The sequence below is a fragment of the Neofelis nebulosa genome, chromosome 15 (genome assembly GCF_028018385.1).
Source record: "Neofelis nebulosa isolate mNeoNeb1 chromosome 15, mNeoNeb1.pri, whole genome shotgun sequence".
Taxonomy (NCBI): domain Eukaryota; kingdom Metazoa; phylum Chordata; class Mammalia; order Carnivora; family Felidae; genus Neofelis; species Neofelis nebulosa.
The window spans coordinates 11,431,914-11,452,196 of NC_080796.1; the positions used below are offsets into that span (position 1 = coordinate 11,431,914).

Below are 20,283 nucleotides of genomic sequence, written 5' to 3' on the forward strand. Positions count from 1 at the left end.
GCAGTTCTGCCTTTGAAACGCCGTGTAAAAGGGACTGAGTCACAAACAAGTCCGCAAACATGCCGGGTCCTCCTCCCCCCCCCCACCCCCCCCCCCCCGCCCGCCCTTTGTTCTCCTAGACCTGCCCTGCAAACCTTTTCTGGGATTGCCCTACCGACCCCCGGCCGGCCCGGGGGCACCCTCCCAACAGCAGCCGGACGACCCCGGGGGGGGGCTTGTCCCCCCACCTCCGCCCGCGCGCGCCCCAATCTGCGTCGTGCCGAGCCGCCCGGGGCCCGCCCAGGTGAGCCCGGATCTGGCCGGCCGCCGCAGGGCAGGGGAAACTGAGGGATTCGCCGCGGTGCACACGCGCAGCGCGAGCCTCGCGGGCCTGGAAGGGGGGGGTGTGTGTGCGGGCTGGCCTCGCCGCGCCGCGCCCCGCTCGGTCCCCTCGGCACCCCTCCTTCCTTTGCCGCCCGAGCCTGGGGCCCTTGGAGCCCCTGGAGCACCCAGCCACCGCCCCCTGTCCGATCCCCCGCGGCCCCCGGCGCAGCGCGCGGGAGCGCAGGAAACCGGCATATGCCAGGCTCCACACGTGGCTGCTCCAGGGTGTCATTTTTCATTTCCCGGGAGGACATTTCTCCCGGTGAGCCGGCAGGTCTGTTTTGTTGTGACCTTTAATTAACACCCCGCGAGACGCCTCGAGAGGGACCGGCCCAGTGCGGGGATCACGTGAGGTGTAATGGCATCTCCGCGCCCAAAGACACCGGCGTGGGGGTGGGCGAGGGCGCAAAGGACGTTTGGGGCTTTCCAGTCGCTGGCTTCCTTCTGAGACAGGGAGGGGGCAAGGAAGACAACCTCCTGGGGTGCAACGCCCCTCCCGCCTTCCTGGGGGAAAATTCCTTCTGTGCCTTGCTCCCGCTGCCATCCACCCACCCGCCCCCTCCCGCCCCAGCCCTGGCGTGGGAAGATTTCACAGCCACCAAAGCGAGGTAAGAAGGTCAAAATGAAGATGTCGAGAACCGTGTGGAAGTTTCCATTACGTTCCTGCTTCCAATTTAAAAGCGATCACATCGAGAGAGGACCTTAGGGGGGCAGGTACGCCTCCAGGCGGCACACGCCAGCTCCCAGGCACATCTGTATTCCGCGGAGGCGCCGCGGGAAACGGCATCGCCATTAGCTAGCTACGCGCTGCGCCACCAGTGGAACAGCAGCGTGCGGCCAGGTGAAATGGACCAGCCCGTGAGGCCGCGGTGGCGGGGCATGGGGGTGCTGCGGGAGTGGGGTGTCGAGGAAGAACTGTTGGGGAGCTGCGAGATCCACCTTGAAGACGGAGGAGACCAGAGCTGGTCTGATTTGCATCCCCAAGTAGCCGGGTCCCCAAAGCGTGTTTGGTGAGCTCAGAGCGCCCTCTGTTGATCACAGTTGACAACGGGAGGCCCCGGCAGGAGAGTTTGGTTCCAGGCTTTAAAAAAGGGATGTAAGTAACCTTTACATACAGTGAAATCTTCTTGAAATCATACACAAATCTTAAGTGTACGATTCTGGGAACTTTGGTAAATATATACTCCCAGAGAAGCCACCACCTCGATCAAGGTATGAACTTCTGTTACTCCACAAAGTTCTCCCCTGCCTCTCCCCAGGCCGTTCCCACCCCTCATATACAGCCACTGCTCTGATTGCCATCACCATAGATTAGCTTTGCCTGATCTTGAACTTTGTGTTCATAGAATCCAGGGGATATTTACTCTTTTGTATTTGGCTTTTGTCTTTGAGAAAAAGTTTTTGAGCTTCATGTTGTTGGGTACGGGTCTGTACTCTGTTTTTCATTCCTCTGCCTCTCCTGCCTTCTCTTTGTTAATTGAATATTTTTTAGCATTCCACTTTCATCTCTCTCTTGGCCTTTTTTTTTTTTTTAGCTCTAATGATTATAGTGTGAATCTTTATCACGGGGCACGAGAGTTAACATCGTGCCACTCTACTTAATATGGAAGATATTTGCAAGAGTAAATTCCATTTTACCTCCCTCTTTTGTGCTGTTTTGAGATACACTAAAACCTTGGATTGCGAGTAACTTGTTCCGTGAGTGTTCTTCAAGATCAGCAAACATTTCTAATAAATTTTAACTTAATAAATGAGCGATGTCTTGCAATATGAGTAATATGTGATGCTCAACGTCACGTGATCACAGATGAGCCAATGGTTCTTGAAATTCACTTTGATATACAAGTGCTTTGGATTACAAGCATGTTTCTGGAATGAATTATGCTCGCACACCAAGGGTTTACAGTATTCTATATCTACATACATTATAAAACCCGCAATATAATCTTATCGATTTTATTTTAAACAACCTCTAATTTTTTGGTGAAACTCAATTTTTTTTCTATTTACCCAGTTTTACCATTTCTGGGACTCTTCATTTTTTCCTGCACAGCCAACTTTTCAACTGGATCATTTCCCTTAAGACTAAAGAATTTCCTTTAGCATTTCTTGTATTGAGAGTCTCCTGGCGACAAATTCTCTCGGCTTCTGCTTATCCAAAAATGTCGTTTTTTCATGTTTTGTGTTTGAAGCATAGTTTAACTGGACATAGAATCCTTGGTTGATAACTTTTTTGTGTTTTTGTTGTTGTTTTTTGTTTGTTTGCAGTCCTTTAAAGATGTCGTTCATTGCTTTCAAGCCTTTTTTGCTTCTGACTGGAGATCAGCAGTAATTCCATAGGAATTTCCCCTGTGTGTAATATGTCCTTTTTCTATGGATGCTCTGGACATTTTCTCTTTACCACTGATTTTCAACAATTTGGCGATGATGCTCCTACATGTGGCTCTCTCTGTACTTATCCTGGTTAAGCTTTGCTGAATTGCTAGGACCTATAAGTTGATATAGAAGTTTTTCACCAAATCTGGGGTAATTTCAGCCATTCTTTGTAACTTACTCTCTGCCCCATTCTCTCTTTCCTCTCCTTCTGGACTCCAATTACATGTGTATCATTGCACTACTTGAACTGTCTCATAAGTTACTAAGGTTTGTTTATTAATGCTGCCCTTACCCATCAATTCTCCAATCTGGAATTTTTTTCCATCCTGTATTAATTGCACCAACGATTGCTTCTGCTTACGCGCTCTCTGTTAAGGCTATCCAATAAATTCTTCCCTTCACATATTGTACTTTGTAATACCTACATACATATGTAATATAATTTCCATTTACCTGCTTCTTTTTCTTTCAAATCCTTGAACATAGTTCGAATAGCAGCTTTGAGTTTCTTGTCTGTTGATTCCAACATCTGGCTCATTTGGGGGGTCAGTTTCTATTGCCTGGTTTTTCTCTTGACTCTGAACCACATCTTCCTGTTTCTTTTCATATCCAATATCCAGTAAATTTTAACTACATGCCCAATATGGTGGACATCACATTGTAAAAATGCTAGATTCTGTTCTTTTCCTTTGGAGAGTATTGATTTTGTTCAAGCAGCAGGCAATTCCTCTAGTGATGGATCACCTTAAACTTGTAGCAACCTGGCTTTATGTTTTGTTAGACTGGTTCTATGTCGGTTATGCCCTTATATCTAAGAAAAATTCCTTGGTCCTGAGACTTGTTCCTTACCTCTAAAGTGTGGCGCTTCTGGGGCACCTGGGGGGCTCAGTCCGTTAAGCATCCAACTTCAGCTCAGGTCATGGTCTCATAGTTCGTGAGTTCGAGCCCCTCACCGGCTCTGTGCTGACTGCTCAGAGCCTGGGGCCTGCTTCGGCTTCTGTGTCTCCCTCTCTCTGTCCCTCCCCTGTCTCTCTCTCTCTCTCTCTCTAATATAAATAAACATTAAAAAAAAAATTTAAGTGTGGCACTTCTGGGGTTTCTGTAAAAAGCCCAAAGTGTTTGCCAGACCCTCTAACTTGGGACTTACGTTCCAAGATCTGCTCCCCTACGGTGAAATCAATCCTTTCAGCTTCCAGATGCTGTTTTCCCCTGGATAGCTCGCCCATGTATACAGAATTCACAAGCTAAGGACTTGGGGAAATTGCAGGTTTTAGGGCTGCCTCTCTCCTTTCCAAGATTTTCCTTCTCCCTTTCTAGCAACAGCCCTTAACTCCACCAGGCCAGGCCTCACACCAGCAAGACTGGCTTTCTCCTGGAGTGATATGGCCACTGTGGCCAGCAGACTGGGCCAGACCCATAGAACCTTTCTTTCAGGTACTGAACCCTTGACTCCCCACTGGCGGCTGCCTACTTCTGGCCACTCTCCTGTGCCTTTAAATAGGCTCTTTGTTGGGGCGCCTGGGTGGCTCAGTCGGTTGAGCATCCGACTTCAGCTCAGGTCATGATCTCACAGTTCGTGAGTTGGAGCCCCGTATCGGGCTCTGTGCTGACGGCTCAGAGCCTGGAGCCTGCTTCAGCTTCTGTGCCTCCCTCTCTCTCTGCCCCTCCCCTGCTCATGCTCTGTCTCTCTCTGTCTCAAAAATAAACATTAAAATAAATAGGCTCTTTGTTGCTGTTATCCAAATTGTAATTGTTTTCTTTGGGAAATTCAATCATATATAAAGTACTCCCTGATGTTTGTTTTAATGGTGGCTTTCTCAAGTCTACCTTAGGTTTTTAGAATTCTTGTGGTTTTGAGGGATTTTATTCTGTAAGAAGTCTAAAAAGTTAGTCTCTAAAGGGGCGCCTGGGTGACTCAGTCAGTTGAACATCTGACTTGCACTCAGGTCATGATCTCGCAGTCTGTGGATTCGAGCCCCGTGTTGGGCTCTGTGCTGACAGCTCGAAGCCTGGAGCCTGCTTCGGATTCTGTGTCTCCCTCTCTCTCTGCCCCTCCCCTGCTTGCTCTCTCTCCCTCTCCCTCTCTCTCAAAAGTAATAAACATTAAAAAAAATTTTAAATAAATTTTAAAAAGTTAGTCTCTAAAGAGTCTAACTATATATCATTTCTCAATCTTTTGGCTAAGATCAAGTGTAAACAGTCTAACTATAACTTTATTTTCTGTTGGACTGAAGGATTCTAATGATGCAACCAAACCCTTCACTGATAGAAAAATCTAAGTAAATATATATACATTCAAGGACTTTAATAGCATTACTTCAACACACACACACACACACACACACACACACACACCTTATTTTATGAATGAAAATATCACATACTGACTTTTGAAAGCCAAGAGCTTCTATAAACACCAATGTATTTATTCCATTGATTCCCCAAGTGAAACAGTATCTCCCTGTTATATCCGTAAGTACAAAGTGAAAAAAAAAAATTACAAGGTCTATTTATTACTTGGCTATGAATGAAATTTGGGGTGCCTGGGTGACTCAGCTAGTTAAGCCTCCAAATCTTTGGGGTTTTTTTCAACATTTTATTTATTTTTGCAAGACAGAGAGAGACAGAGGTGAGCAGGGGAGGGGCAGAGAGAGAGGGAGACACAGAATCCGAAGCAGGCTCCAGGCTCCTAGCTGTCAGCACAGAGCCCATAGTGGGGCTCAAACCCACGAACCATGAGATCATGACCTGAGCCAAAGTTGGACATTTAACTGACTGAGCCACCCAGTCACCCCAAGCCTCCAACTCTTGATTTCAGCTCAGGTCACGATCTCACAGTTCATGAGATCGAGCCCCACATCAGGCCGTGTGCCGATAGTGTGGAACCGGCTTGGAATTCTCTCTCTCCTTCTCTTTATACCCCTACCCTACTTGTGCGTGCTCTCCCTCTCTAATAAATAAATAAACATTAAAAAAGAATGAAATTCTTATGCCATATTCTTTGTTACTTACTTATTAAATGGATGTAACTTCTTTGGGAATGTTTCACAGACTTGTATATTGCCAGAAAATTTAGTTTTCTCATTATTTACACCTCGGGGACAAGTAGCTCATAGGTTTTATAGCTAAAATATATGACGTCACTGTATTTTTGAAAGTCGGAAAGAATAAATCAAAAATAGAAAAACATAGGGGCTCCTGGGTGGCTCAGTCGGTTAAGCGTCTGACTTCGGCTCAGGTCACGAACTCGCGGTCGGTGAGTTCGAGCCCCGCGTCGGGCTCTGTGCTGATGGCTCGAAGCCTGGAGCCCGCTTCGGATCCTGTGTCTCCCTCTCTCTCTGCCCCTCCCCTGCCCATGCTCTGTCTCTCTCTGTCTTTCAAAAAGTCTTATTCAAAAATAAGTAAATGTTTTAAAAAATTAAAAAAGAGAAAAAGAAAAACACAATCAGGCTGGCAACTTCTAAATGCTAAGCAGAGGGCGACAGGTAACAGAGTCCACTCCTCGTTAATATTTTTCTTTCAACATAACTTCCATATCGGTTCAGGCACAGACATGCCAGTGGAGCCAGGGCCGTGCACGTGCCAGAGGCAGCTGAGTTTCTCCTTGAAAGATAAATTGAAGCAGCTTGCACTGTCCATGTGGTATCTTGATGAATATGCAAACAATATTTGCATTTGATCTACTGGTGTCCCGGGGGCGATATGATCACGTGTGCGCTGCCAAGGAGTCATCAGCAAGCTGGTAACTTTCACGGGCCTGCTTGGCCACTACGACAGTGTCAGAGGAGCGTGGTTACCCTGCAAGCTAAGGAAGAAGGTTCTCCGCTCTCAGACGATCACTTCAATCGCTGATCATTTCATCCTTGGGGCTAAATTCCAAGTGTGATTTCAGTCCGAAGTAGATAAGGGCAGAGAAAGAGAAAGGGTGTGAATTTGTGGGGCTGGAGTGATAGATGTTTTATTGTTATTTTCATTTTGCATTCAGGATGGGGGGGAAAAAGGCCAGTTACTAAAGCCAGAGAGGAGGATCAGACAATGAGTGCTCAGCCCGCTGACACTGGGCACCAGATGTGATGACCACGGACCATGCCGCCATTTATCACAAGGGATCACGGCATCCCATGAATCACTGTTTATAATTATGAAGGAAGAGAAATAACCTACACATGCATCTGTAGGGGATGGGTTTAATACCTTACGCTGTCATCAGACCATGGTGTACATGCAGCCACTAAAAATGCCTTCATAGGGGCACCTGGGTGGCTCAATTAAGCGTCTGACTTCGGCTCAGGTCATGATCTCGTGGTTTGTGAGTTCGAGCCCCGCGTCGGGCTCTGTGCTGACAGCTCGGAGCCTGGAACCTGCTTCGGATTCTGTGTCTCCCTCCCTCTCTGCCCCTCCCCTGCTCACGCTCTGTCTCCCTCTCTCTCAAAAATAAATAAACATTAAAAAAAATTTTTTTGTAAAGTTAACAAATAGCTAATAAGCACACAAAATAATGGTCAACACCATTAGTCATCATGGAAATGGAAATGAAAAGCCATAATGAGGTGCCACTGGAACAGCTATAATGAAATGAAAAAGGACACAGTAACTACTATCGTTGAGGATATGGACAAATGGGAACTCCCGTGCATTGCTGGTGGAAATGTAAAACGGTGTGCCCACTTTGGAAAACAGTCTGGCAATTTCTCAAAAAGTTCAATATAAAATTCCTGTCCTACCCATTATTTCTTACTCCTAAGTATCGACCCAAGAGAAGAAAAAAAAAATATGTCCGCACAAAAACTTGCACACAAAAGTTCACAGCAGCATCATTCGTCATAGCCCCAAAGCGGAAACAACCAAACGTCTACGGTCAGTTGCACAGAACGTGCTATCTCCATACGACGGAATAACACGGAGCGGTAACAATACCAGCAGTTCTGACGCAGTCTGGCCCCTAGATGCACCTCACGAGCCTTGGGCTGAGTGAAAGAAAGCACACGAGAGACCACCCCACTGTAGGATTGTATTCATAGGAAATGCTCAGAAAAGGCAAACAGTGGAGACAGAAAGCAGGTCAGCGGTTGCTGGGCCTCAGGGAGGGGCAGGGATTAGCTGGCCCGAGGGAGCTCACAGGCTGTTGGAAACTGCCTTATGATGTCAGCTGCCAGCACATCTACGAAAACAAAAACACAAGGGTGCATGCAAGCAGGGTGACTTTTCTTATGTGTAAGATGTATCTCAAGAAAGCTGTTTTTAAAAAGTGGCAGGAGGGATGCCTGGGTGGCTCAGTCGGTCGAGCGTCCGACTTTGGCCCAGGTCACCATCTCGCGGTTTGTGAGTTCGAGCCCCGCATCGGGCTCTGTGCTGACAGCTCGGAGCCTGGGGCCTGCTTCGGATTCTGTGTCTCCCTCTCTCTCTGCCCCTCCCCTGCTCATGCTCTGTCCCTCTCTGTCTCTCAATAATAAATAAACATTAAGGAAAATTAAAAATAAATAAACAAAAAGTGGCAGGAAAGGCAAAATGGAGTGGGAACGAGGAATCTGTTCTGGACCATCAGCACTCAGCCAGCTCGACGTGGAGACGTGGAGGCCTGTGGGGGAAGGAGGAGGTGTCGAGGCTGGCTTGCAGACCTGTGAGTGGGACAAGAACCACGTGGAAATAGTGTTTTCAACCCAAGGCACACGGGAGGAGGAGGGTGTGTTTGATTTTGAAGGGATACGGCCACAACGACCCTCTGAACTAGAATCCCCAGGAAGAAGGTTCACCTGTGTGCCACTTCAGGAACCCCGGCACGGCGGGCATCGTCACATCAACCAGAGCGGACCCCAACAGGGGTCCCCAACAGGGAGGGCACCAGGCGATACTGGCTGACTGCTGGTGGGAACTGAGGACTCGGAAACCAAACTGGGAACGGGTGCTTTAAAAAAAAGTGGTGATAGTAGGATCTCGGTGTGGAACCGCCAGAGCAAGGAGGAGCGGGCTGTCTGCTCAGCCATGGGAGCAACCAGGAGTCACTGGGAGCCATCAGCCAGCCACGAGGAGGCAAGGGGCCAAAAGGCACACACAGCTCAGGGAAGAGCTTCAAAGACCTCGGGGGAGGGAGATAGCCAGGTGAAGACCCTGTTCTCAGAGGAGAGCAAACGAGAGGGGTGGGATTCCCGGAGTTCCTCCAATGAGGGCTTCAAATCAGGACCAATGTTTCCAACCAGTGCACCTTCCGTGGGCATCTCCCAGCTGGGTGCTGCCTGAGCCCGGGGTACCATCGGGAGGAGCCCCTGGTCCTGCTCTGAACTGCTGAAGCCTCCACTCTCACATCAGCAACCACTCCTTTTGTTGTGGCCTCTGCCTTTGTTCGCACTGGCTGCACACATTCCGGCATCACGTGTTCCCGCCGCCCCAGACATTCTCTCCGGGCTGCGACTTCGCTGTGAAACCACTGGTTCTGAGTCATTCACGCTTGGTCCCATTTCTAACTCATGAGCTGGCAATGCAGTGTTTCTGGATGAATGGATCAGTGGATGGATGGGTGGATTGGTATGCTGACTGATGCTCAGAGAGTGGGTGGGTGGGTGGGTGGGTGGATGGATAGACGGGAAGGTGGGTGGGTGGGTGAAGGGATGGGTAGGTGTATGGGTGGGGGGGGGGATGTTGGTAGGGGGTAGTGTATGAGTGGATGGGCGGGTGGATGGATGGATAGATGGGTGGGTGGGCCGGTGGATGGATGGATAGATGGGTGGGTGGGCCGGTGGATGGATGGGTGGGTAGATGGATAGAGGGGTTGGTATGTGGGAGGGGGCATAGGTGGGTGGGTGGATGGGTGGATGAATGGCTGGGGGTGGGGGGGTGGGGATGTGAGTGGGTAGATGGGTGGGTGTGTGGGTGGGGGAGTGTGGGGGTGGGTGGGTGGATGGATGGGTTGGTGCATGGGTGCGTGGATGCATGAATGAATAGAGCCATGACCTTGAACAAAAAGAGAGATCTGGTGAGAATAGCCAGAGGACAGATGCTCCTGGGTGGGGGAGACCACGGCCGCTCACACTGTTTCTTATAAAAAGGCTGTGATTGAGATCAAGCATGATCCTTCTTGTTACTTTTCTAATATATATATTTAAGTCACAGGATTTAAATTTAAAGCCTCATTTAAAAACAACAACATCGACAAGTATCAGGGAATTCAGGAGTTATGGTTTCCACAGCAACATTCACGTGGCCGCCCAACTACTACTGAATAAATGAGATTAAGCATTTATATTGCCCTTGACATTCAGCTATATGCCAAGCAATCACTTTATTGGTTTATAATTCCTTGCAGCCACCTGTGAGGGAGGCAGCCTTCTCACTCCCACATCAAGAATGAGGAAACCAAGTCCCAGGAGAATGAGGATGCGCCCAGAGAAATCCCGGCCCACGGCCTGTTGGCTGATCTGACTCTCCGCTCGATAACAGGCAGCCGGGTGCAATGTCAGGGGCAGGGCTTCCCAGAGCACACGAATAAAACTGACAATCATTAAGTGCCCATTGTGCGCTAGGTCCTGTGGGTGAGACCCCTTCCCCTGAAGACTGAGTCACAGGCAGCTAAAGAAGCAATAACAAAAAACAGAGGCTGTTATTCCGAGCGGAAGAAACCCTGTGTTGCTTTGGGTCAACTGGCCTCCATACTGGCCCAGGACCAAAAGTGCATAGAAAGAGAAAGAAAAACTCCCTCCAGTGAGAAGGAGGTTCAGAAGGAGGAGGAACAGCGAACACCCAGGTTTCACAGAACAGAAGCCGTGCCTGGGGTACAAGATGGCCTTTGGAGAGTTGCCCTTACTTGGTGGGTGAAGAGACCCCACTAGAGATGCCAGATATTTATTATAGCAAAGCTTTTCCTGTAGCAAATCTTACAATCTCATCTCTCGGATGAACACGGCCGGGGGCGTGGATTGAAAGCACAACCCGAGACCTGAGGCCACAAACTGTGATGTGTGACTCCCCTCCCCGGGTCCCCAGGCAGGGAGGGAGGCCCGGGACCAAGTGTTGGCTCTCGCCTTAGCCGTCATCCTCATGCACAATCTTTAAGGAGGAATCTGCAGCAACAAATGAAATGCTGAGCTGCGCTACATGGAGAGGTGTTGCCAAAGCTCCTGAAGGAACTGAAAGAATGTGTCAAGATACGGGGTCTCAGAAGTGTGAGAAAACAAAAAGCACGGAGCAAGCCAAAGCATCACACTTCTGACACCAAGGGTGTGGACTTGGAATGCCAGACTCGAAGTGCTTGACAACCAGAAAGCAATTTTCCCTACAAGACGAATGAGAGAGATTTGGCTCAAAATTAATAATAAACTTTCGCTCTTGCGTCTTATCTCCCCTGCCATCCCTCATAACAACAATGCTGGGTGGAAGCTGTTCCCACGTCTGCTTCCATTTGTCTTTGTCCCTAGTAAGCCTAGGGTTCTATAGCCACGGTGCAAAGCTAAGGCATGCGGTGGTTGCTAAGACGGTCCAACTTAAGATTTGAAATGTGCATGAAAGTGTTCAAAATTATGTGCATGATACCCACTGTGAGCTCCTCGAGGCCAGTGGCCATGTCCTTAATCTTTACATCCCTAACATTCAGGACAGCACTGGGTGTGGCTCTTAATAACGCACGTTGGTGATGGAAATGAATGCATATCGGTATTCGAGTGCTTTCCTTTTCCTGTGAAATAACTCGCTTCAAACTTCACGTCAAGCACTGCGCTCTGTTCTGAGTGTCTTCTAGCCCCAAAGACAAATGTAGTGTCCGATCACAAGTAATTAAGGAATCTAGGAGAAATCGGGTAGCAGTGAAGGCTGCAGCAGCAGCTAGAATATGTATAAAGTCTAAAAATAACCACAGTAAGACAAGGCCGGTGTCAGGGAGTCCATTTCTAGGGGTGAGAACAAAGACAGGAACACACCAAGTTCTAGGAGATTAAAAGGGGGAGTGATGGATTTAAAGTTAAGGAAGTGTAGGCAAGCTTTCACCGGAAAAATAACGACTGCAAAATCAAGCGGACTGTGTGACTGTCTTCCTCTGCAAGCCCGTCACTGATGAATTTTAAACGACACCTCGGTGATCCTCTAGTCCAATGTGCGATCTCTGCCTGCACAGAGCAGGACTCTTCAACAGTTGGATTTTCAGAGTAATTTATGGTAAGTGAGTCCAACCCCCCTCCCCTCATTCTTCATTGGGGAAGCCTAACATACTTATTCCATTTACACCGATGAGGTGCCCAAAACACAAGAAGGCTGAACGATATGCTCACCATCACGAAGGGAGCTAAAACGGCGAGGAAAGGATTCGAATGCCAAATCACAAGTTGGTTTTTTCCTACTTCCGCTTTCTTTGCGACAGTGAGCAAGGGGCGTGGCTATTGGGGGATTCCTGGAGCCCACGGACGTGCTTCTTGAGAACCACTCCTGAAGTGTGTTTTCAAGCTTCTGAGGACGTCGTGCAGGTAGTCTTTGTTTTTGTTATTGACAAATTCACCCAGACTCGCAAAACCCTTCCCTCCTTCTGCACCTTCACGTGCCCGAACTCTCCAGAACTGGTATGTACCTTTCGTGTAGGGCAGTGTGATCTGAGGGTTAAAAACTCAAACTCCACCGTCAAATTCTAGCTAGGCAAACTTGGACAAGTTACTCAGCCTCCATTGCCTCTTTCCTCACCTACAGAATGAGGGTGGGTAATAATTCTCACCTCCCGAGGACTAAACTGGGTAATTTCTGTGAGAGGCTTAGTACAGTGCTTGACACAGAGCTCCGTAAACTCTAGCTCATAATCATTACCTTCTGAAAATGTGAGGCAGAACATTCCTACCACATGGGACGTGGGACAACAAAGTCTGACAGACCCCAATCTGTGGGATCACTCTTTCATCAAAGGGAATAAAGCAGGAAGAACAAAGTGGGTAGACATTCTCTGCCTTCCATGGGATGTCAGCCCTGTTCTCTACTCTTGAATACTCCCCCTTAATGGCAGGCACTGCAGGCCTGAGAACTACATTTCCCAGCATGCCAACCAGGAGGAAGCGTGAGAACTACATTTCCCAGCATGCCAACCAGGAGGAAGCCTGAGAACTACACTTCCCAGAATACCAACCAGGAGGATTCCGGGTTAAGACTGTGCCAATGAGAGCACTCAAGTGACATCAGGAAGATGGGAGAGATAGATGTGGCTGTCTAGAAGCCACATAGAAGATGTGGCTCCCGCTTCAGGAGGAGGCAAACATGGCGGACAGGACTTTTGCTAGGGCCTCATTTCCCAGGGAATTTGTGCCTTGGTGCTGCAGCAGATGTGACCCTGGCAATGGTCCCTGAGGGTTCTGAAACCTCCCAGGGCTATGATGGTTTCCCCTTACCTTTGCACCCCCACCCTTCCGGTGATTTTGCAAGACCCTTATTCCTCGACTTAAATCTCTTCTTGCTGGAGATATCTGGAGCGGTTTGTGTTCCCCTGGTTAATCCACTGTCTAAGAAGTGAGAAGTCTCAACCCACTCATCCCTTAAATAATTATTTATTCAGCACTGAAGACAAGCAAGGCACTGTTCTTGGGTGTTAGGAATACAACAGCAAACCAAACAGAGGAAGACCTGCCCTCCTAGAACTTACATTTTAGTGGGAGCAGCAAACTGGGAATAAATGCATAAACAAATATGGCAGGGGTTGATTGGTGTGAAGGCAAGGAAGATGGATGGTGTGGGGGAGACAAGGGGCAGGGTAGTCGGGGAAGGCTCCTTGCTAGGGTGCCGTTTGAGCTGAAACCTGAAGAAAGGTGAAGGAAGTGAAGGGCTAAGGCACGCAGCTGTGGGGAAGAGTACTTCTGGCAGAGGAAATGGCAGGTAGAAAGGCCCTGGGGCAGGAGTGTGCTTGGCCCATCTGGGGAACTGCAAAGTCAAGAAGTCACTGTAGGGGAGGGAGAAGAGTCAGAGGTGGCCTCAGAGGGCCACCAGGGGCCGTGTGGGCCATGTAGAGGCTTCGGCTTTTACTCCAAGTGACAGAAGGAGGTGCTTAGAGGTTTTTGAGCAGATGATGTTTGGAATAGAACGACGGCGGCCAGGGCAGAAGCAAAAACCAGGCAGATGCCATTATAACAGTCCACATGGGAGATAAAGGCAGCCTGGCCCAGGCTGGTAACCATGGACGTGGTCAGGGCTGGCCATGTTTGTGGGCCCTTTTAGCATCCACATGTCGGTCCGTATTTTTTTAATTGCGGTAAACCACACATAACCTAAAATTTACCAACTTAGCCATTTTTAAGCGTACAGCTCCGTGGCCGTAAGCACATTCACACTGTTGTGCGACCATCACCACCATCCGTCTCCAGAACATTCCATCTTCCTGAACTGAAACTCTGAACTCGTTGAACACGATGTCCCCAGCTTCCCTCCCCCAGCCCCTGGCACCCACCGTTCTGTCTCTGTGGCTTTCTGTCTCTCTGTCTCTGTCTCTGTGGCTTTCTGTCTGTCTCTTGCGGTGCTCCAAGTACCTCCTGTAAGTGACATTTGTCCTTTTGTGACTGCTAGTTCACTTAGCACAATGTCCTCAGGATGGAAGACGTCTAGAAGGTGGCATCTGGTGGGCTGAATGAGAATCGAGAGAGAAGGAGAGAAGCAAGGCTAAGTCCAAGGTCTTGGGGAAGTTGAGGTCACACATCAGTCCACGGGGCCGTCTGACTTCCAGTGTGGCCTCCCATCCCCTCCCCACCCTCACCCCTACCCCAGCCCCAGGTGGGCGGAGGGGTCTGTGCCTTACCTCAGCCCGTGTGTGGCCCACGATCAGAATCACCCTCAGAATCAGCAACTCATCAAGGGAGACACTGTCGGAGGAGAGGCCGAGAGAACCATTGCCCGCGTTGTCTTAACCTAAACAAGGAGTGAGCGTCCAGCTCGAAATCCGCCCAACCCGGCCCCCCTGGAGCCGGGAGTTCAGCCCACGCTTCACAAATCAGGTCTCAGAGGGAGCTGCTCTGCTGTTTTCTCTCCCCGTGGCCATTCCCCTCCATCCGTGCCCGTTCGCTCGTAGCTGGGTGATGGCGGGAGCGTCCCCAGGGGGACTCGGCCTCTGGCCTCACCCCACCCTCTAAGTCTTACACGAATCGTGCCCTGCCCAGAGCTGGCACGGTTCCCGCCGTGCAGGCCCTCGGACCCTGGGGAGCAGGCACGCTCCCTTTGGAGGTGCTTTTTCCAACTATCTCCCGCTCTCTCCAACTGGAAACCCTCAAACTGCCCTCCTGAGAAGGATGTGTCTGCACAACAGACTCCTTTGCGTGGCCCTGGACACCCTCCATGAGCTGGCCCCCCCTTGACCTCACTACACTCCATCCCCGCTATGTTCTCCCACAGACTCCAACACCAGCCAAAACGAACCACCCCTGTTCCCCCACGCGCACCGCGACACCTCTCGCTCAAGGCTCTGTTTCTGCCTTCGCCTGGAATGGCCTGCCTTCCGTGACCGCCTGCTCAGTCTTCCTTCCTGCAAAGCCCAGCCCCCACGCCACCCCCTCCAGGAAGCCCTTCGCGGATCTCTCCAACCGGATGTGCGGTCTTCTTCCCCAAATGCCCGTGGCTGTCCCGCGTGGGCTCCAGTGACAAGGTCCTCCTCTCCTATCAGATCGTGAACTCTCCCGGGACACATTCAGCCACATTCCGGTTGGTTCCCCTCACAGGATCTGACCCGTGTCTTGCAGGGTTCAGAGTTAGTTCAATCGATGAACGGCTGGGACAGTCATTTATTTGAGTCAAATATACAACTAGAAAACTCGCCGAGCGCAGGGATTCCTGAAAATGTCACCATCGTATGTGTTTCCTTGCGATGTGTTGCTGGACATCATCCCACACGGAATCCAGTGAGATCACAGGGAAACTTCTATCAGAGATTTGTACTCACTTTCAGGGTTTCAACTGCTCTCTTTTTTCTCGGTCATACTCCAGATTTTTAATATCTTCTATGGACCCATTCATTTTACCTTTTTTTTTTTTTTTTTGCAAAATGAAATGAAAAACAAAAAAGAACTTTAAATTTTGTCCAATACACCTAAGAGTATCTCCTACTAGACAATACCATGCATGTAAGTGAAAACGATGTAAATAATTGCCGTGGGCTGAACTGTGGTGCCCAAAGAGATATGTCCAAGTGCTAATGTCCCCCCATCTGCGAATGTGACCTGATTTGGAAATAGGGTTTTTGAGGATGTAATTAAGGATCTGGAGATGAGATCATGTTCGCCGAGGGGTGAGCCCTAAATCCAGTGTTTGGTGTCCTTAGATGAGAAGGGGAGAGCTGAGACTCCCCACACACAGGGGGACACGGGGGACAGGCCACAGGAAGGCAGGGACAGAGACTGGGGCGATGCCGCACAAACCAAGAAGTTCCTGGGGACACCGGGTACTGGAAGAGGCAGGCAGGAGCTGCCTAGAACTCTGGAGGGAGCATGGCCTTGTCAACACCTTGACTCTGAACTTCAGGCCTCTGGAACTACAAGAGAATTCATTTCTGCTATTGCAAGCCACCAAGTTTGTGACAACGTGTTATGTCAGCCCAGGAAAGGAACATATTCATTCACTGTGTCAGACCAGAAAACAACACCCAAACCCAGTTCTGGGACCAGCCTCCCCTCTTCCTCTGAGGCCCGTCCCCTCCCCACCTGCTTTTTAAATCTTTGTCTCCTCTTCCTTGACTGTCCCCTCAGCACCTCCTATTTTTCCGTCCCCATCTCAGCGCAGTCTGTCATAACAAACGACACAGACCAGGGGGCTTAAACAGCAAATGTTTAGGGGCATCTGAGTGGCTCAGTCGGTTAAGCGTGGGACTCGATCTCGGCTCAGGTCATGATCTCACGGTTCGTGGGTTCTGGGTTCGAGGCCTAGGTCAGGCTCTGCGCTGACAGCGTGGAACCTGCTTGGGATTCTCTCTCTCTCTCTCTCTCTCTCTCTCTCTCTCTCTCTCTCTCTCTCCCTCTCTCTCTCTCTCTCTCTCAAAATAAATATTTGAGAAAAAAAGAGACTTTTAAACAGCACACATCTATTTCTCACGGCCTGGAAGCTGGAGGTCCCTCACGTGGGGGATCTTCTGGCAAGGGCATAGTTGTGTTGGTGAGGGCTCCACCCTCGGGACGACTCACCTCCCCAGGGCCCCCACTCCTTACACCATCATGTGTTGCATTAGTTTTGAACCTCCAAGCTGGCGGGCACGCAAACGTTCAGCCCGAGGCAGTCCCCTTCCTGGTTTCTGGCTGCTTCTTTCTGGTTCAGGTGCCACTATGCCCAAGTTCTCTTCCTCAAGCCAGTGAAAGCCCTGGCCCACCCCCCTGGAGCCCCTACTCCCCCCACACCCCTGGAGCCCCCACACCCCCAGGGCCCACACAACCCCCAGAGCCCCCACGATGAAAGCAGGGTGACACCACACGCTTCACTGTGACAGCCCGACCCTCTCGTCGGGAGCAAAAGCCACAAGAAATAAGCAAATAGCCAAACATCGTGTCATCACAGAATCTTCACCCGTGGCCACCTCCTGCCCCCTCCCCACACCTTCTGTTTCTTTCGGGTCATCGTCTCCTGATACCCAGGGATTTCAGGAATTTTCTACATGCGTTTCTGCCGTTCTTCTAGAATTCCCGTTCTCCAAACTAGAAAGACCACATGGTCTTTCACGAGCCTGGGTGGTGGGGGGGGGGGGGTGACGTGGTGGGGAGGTCACCGAGTGACAGGGACAGAGCGGGAGGGTGACCCCGGTGCTCCCTACGGCGGAAGGGAGCACATGGAGGCGTGGAACCCGGGAGAAGGAAGAGACTTGCGCTGACTTCCTTCCCTGTCCTCTCCCGGTCGATCCTACTACCCTCCCTGGGTTCTGGTTTTCTCTCACGGAGCTGGGAAAGAGCATCGTGAATAAAGGGTCAAATGTCCCAGCCGTGCATGTGGGATGTCACCAAGTGAGGGGTCCTCAGGTGGAGGCAGATTACTCCCCTGCCGGCCCCACTACCACAGCAGGCCTTCACCCCCACACACCTTTCAGGAATCACCACGAGCCTCTGTGGTGCGTGCGTGTGTGTGTAGGGTGTGAGGTGTGTGCGCGTGTGTGCGGGCTGGCGCGTGCACAAATGCCCGCTGTTTTTGTCCTCCGAAAGTTCATTATCCATCAAATCCAGCTCGACAGGGTGAAGCGCATGACACCCAAAGGCTCCTTTCTCGAGCCTGCGCGGCCGCACCCCTCCCCGCCCCCGCGCCCTCTCCTCCCCTGCAACCATCTGGAACCCTTTGACGTCTCCACCTCCGTTTTGCTCGATGTGCTTTCCGCGGCGATCTCTGCCATTTCCGGATTTCTCCTTTCCGTGGGTCCTCGCCGCATGGTGGGGAGGCGTCAGCTCTATCACCCCCTGCCCGTCCCTTCCTCCCAGCACCTGTTGCGGACAGCAACAAGGTCCCTGCAGACGTGGGAGCTCTGGCTGGGGGCCCAGCACCCTGCGCTCCACTCCGCCCCGCGCTCCGGGCACCACCTCACGGGTGGCTCGCTCCCCGAGGCCGAGCATCTAGGGCTGGGCCTCAGTCCTCTTTTCCGTTCCCCACCCCCCCCACCCCCGCCCCTGCAGCCTCCCCCACCATCTCAGTGTTCGCACCAGGTTCCGGCTCTGGTGGGGTCCATCTCCTGAGGACTCCCAGACTCCCATCTCCAGCCCTGACCTCCTCTCTGCCCCCAGCCGCAGAGGCTCATCTCTCTTCTGGAAGCTTCCACCGGGATGTCTAATGGACATCTCGAGCTCAGCACACCCCCGCACCAAGTCCCCCTGATCGGAGGGAGAGATGTTCCCCCTCTGCAGCCCCGGTCGTCTCTGCCGATGGCACTTCTGTGATACAGTCACGTGCATACCACCCGGGGGGCCGCTGGGGTGCAGAGGGGAGACAGGGCCAGTGAGAAATCCCCCACGGCAGCCTCGGTGAAGGCACTCTTTAAAACAGACTGACATCACCGATGTTCCCGGCAGCCTGATTCAGGGGCCCCAAACGTGGGAGCGACACAGATGGGCATCAGCTGGCCGCTGCATAAACCAAATGGGCCACATCCACACGAGGGACTGTTATTCGCCACGTTAGGAATGAAGCTGACACCTGTTACGACGTGGACGAACCCTGAAAACATCACGCTAAGTAAAAGAAGCCAGAGACAAAAGGCCGCATATTACGCGATTCCTTGATATGAAATATCCAGAAGCAGTAAATCCACAAAGGCAGGAAATAGAGGACTGGGTGCCAGAGGCGGGGCCGGGGGAGGGGGGGCGGGGGGGGGGGGCGGAGAGCCGACGGGGGTTTCTTTCTGGGAGCCTGAAAATGTCACGTGATCAGAACAACTCCGTGAAACTCCTGGAAGCCATTGAAATGTACACTTTGTAAGGGCGAATTTTACAGGATGTGAACTGCATCTTTAAAGCTGGGTTTTTCATGGGCTGGTTTTAAGTTTTAAATCATGTGCTGCTAACGTGCCCCTCAGGAACTCCCTCTCCCCACGCCGCCAACCTTTGGTCAAGGACAGCCGTGGCTTGAGCAGTTTGCCTCCTGTGAGAGTACTTAAAAAAAAAAACCTAAGTTTATTTTGAGAAAGACCGAGAGAGCTGCAGGGGAAGGACAGAGAGAGGATCTCAAGCAGGCTCTGCACTGTCAGCACAGAGCCCATCGCGGGCTCGAACTCATGAACCCTGAGATCATGACCTGAGCCCAAACCAAGAGCTTAACCGACTGAGCCACCCAGGCTCCCCTAGAGTACCTTTGAAGCAAACTGAGGGCAAAGGGTGATGCTCTGTGTCTGGGTGGACAGGGAGAAAAGCAGATGGTCACACGAGGTGAGATGCAGGGAGGCCATCGAGAACTGAGAAAGCAGAAAATTAGATCAGGAAACAGTTAGAAGCCTAAGACCTGCCAGACTCCTGGGGTATTTGTGGCAAGGGGTCCTGGTGTCCTCCTGGCAAAGGCACGGGGATGAGAGAGACGTTTGCTCCTTTCTCCCTCCCTGGCCTGCAGTCTCTCATTTTGTGCAGATGAGCACCTCCCCCTGCCCCAGCCCAGATACTTCATGGAAGTCAGGCTCTGCCTTTGGCTGTAGGGGTAGGGATGGCCTCAGGCCTGAGCTAATCAGCGATGGTTCCAAGATGGGCTTTGTCAGTCAGAATGAAGTCCAAGACTCTTGTCCCATGACTAGGGATAGAAACCCTGGTTCCTGGTGATACATCTCTGCCAGGGAACATCCAGGAACTACGTTCAGCCATCTTGGGAATTTGAGAGAAGAGCTTGTCCGAAGGTGGGACCAACCCAAAGACACAGAACCGAGACTTAGGTGCTAAGGGCGATGTGTGAGCCCTGGATGGAGCTGCGTCTAAGCTGGGGCTACTATTAGACTGCTCTGTATATGAGCCGATTAATTCCTCCTTTGGAGCTGCGTTTTCTGTTTCTTGGAACAACAAAGATGACATCTTGCGTTAGGTGTTAATATTTCAGAGTATATGCATCATGCAAAAATACACCTGGCTACTTCCTTATTGGGTTACTTGTTTTTTGTTAGAGGTTTCT

At 50.8% G+C, this 20,283-nt stretch overlaps 1 long non-coding RNA gene across 1 annotated transcript; it reads right to left on the reverse strand.

The window, feature by feature from the left end:
• Positions 1-6,146: 6,146 nt before the first annotated feature.
• Positions 6,147-16,651, reverse strand: LOC131495809 (uncharacterized). The gene is made up of 3 exons (XR_009254132.1): positions 14,483-16,651; positions 14,138-14,310; positions 6,147-6,608 (listed from the first exon to the last, which is right to left on the reverse strand). It is a non-coding gene; the product is annotated as an uncharacterized LOC131495809 (long non-coding RNA).
• Between the last annotated feature and the right edge of the window lie 3,632 nt (positions 16,652-20,283).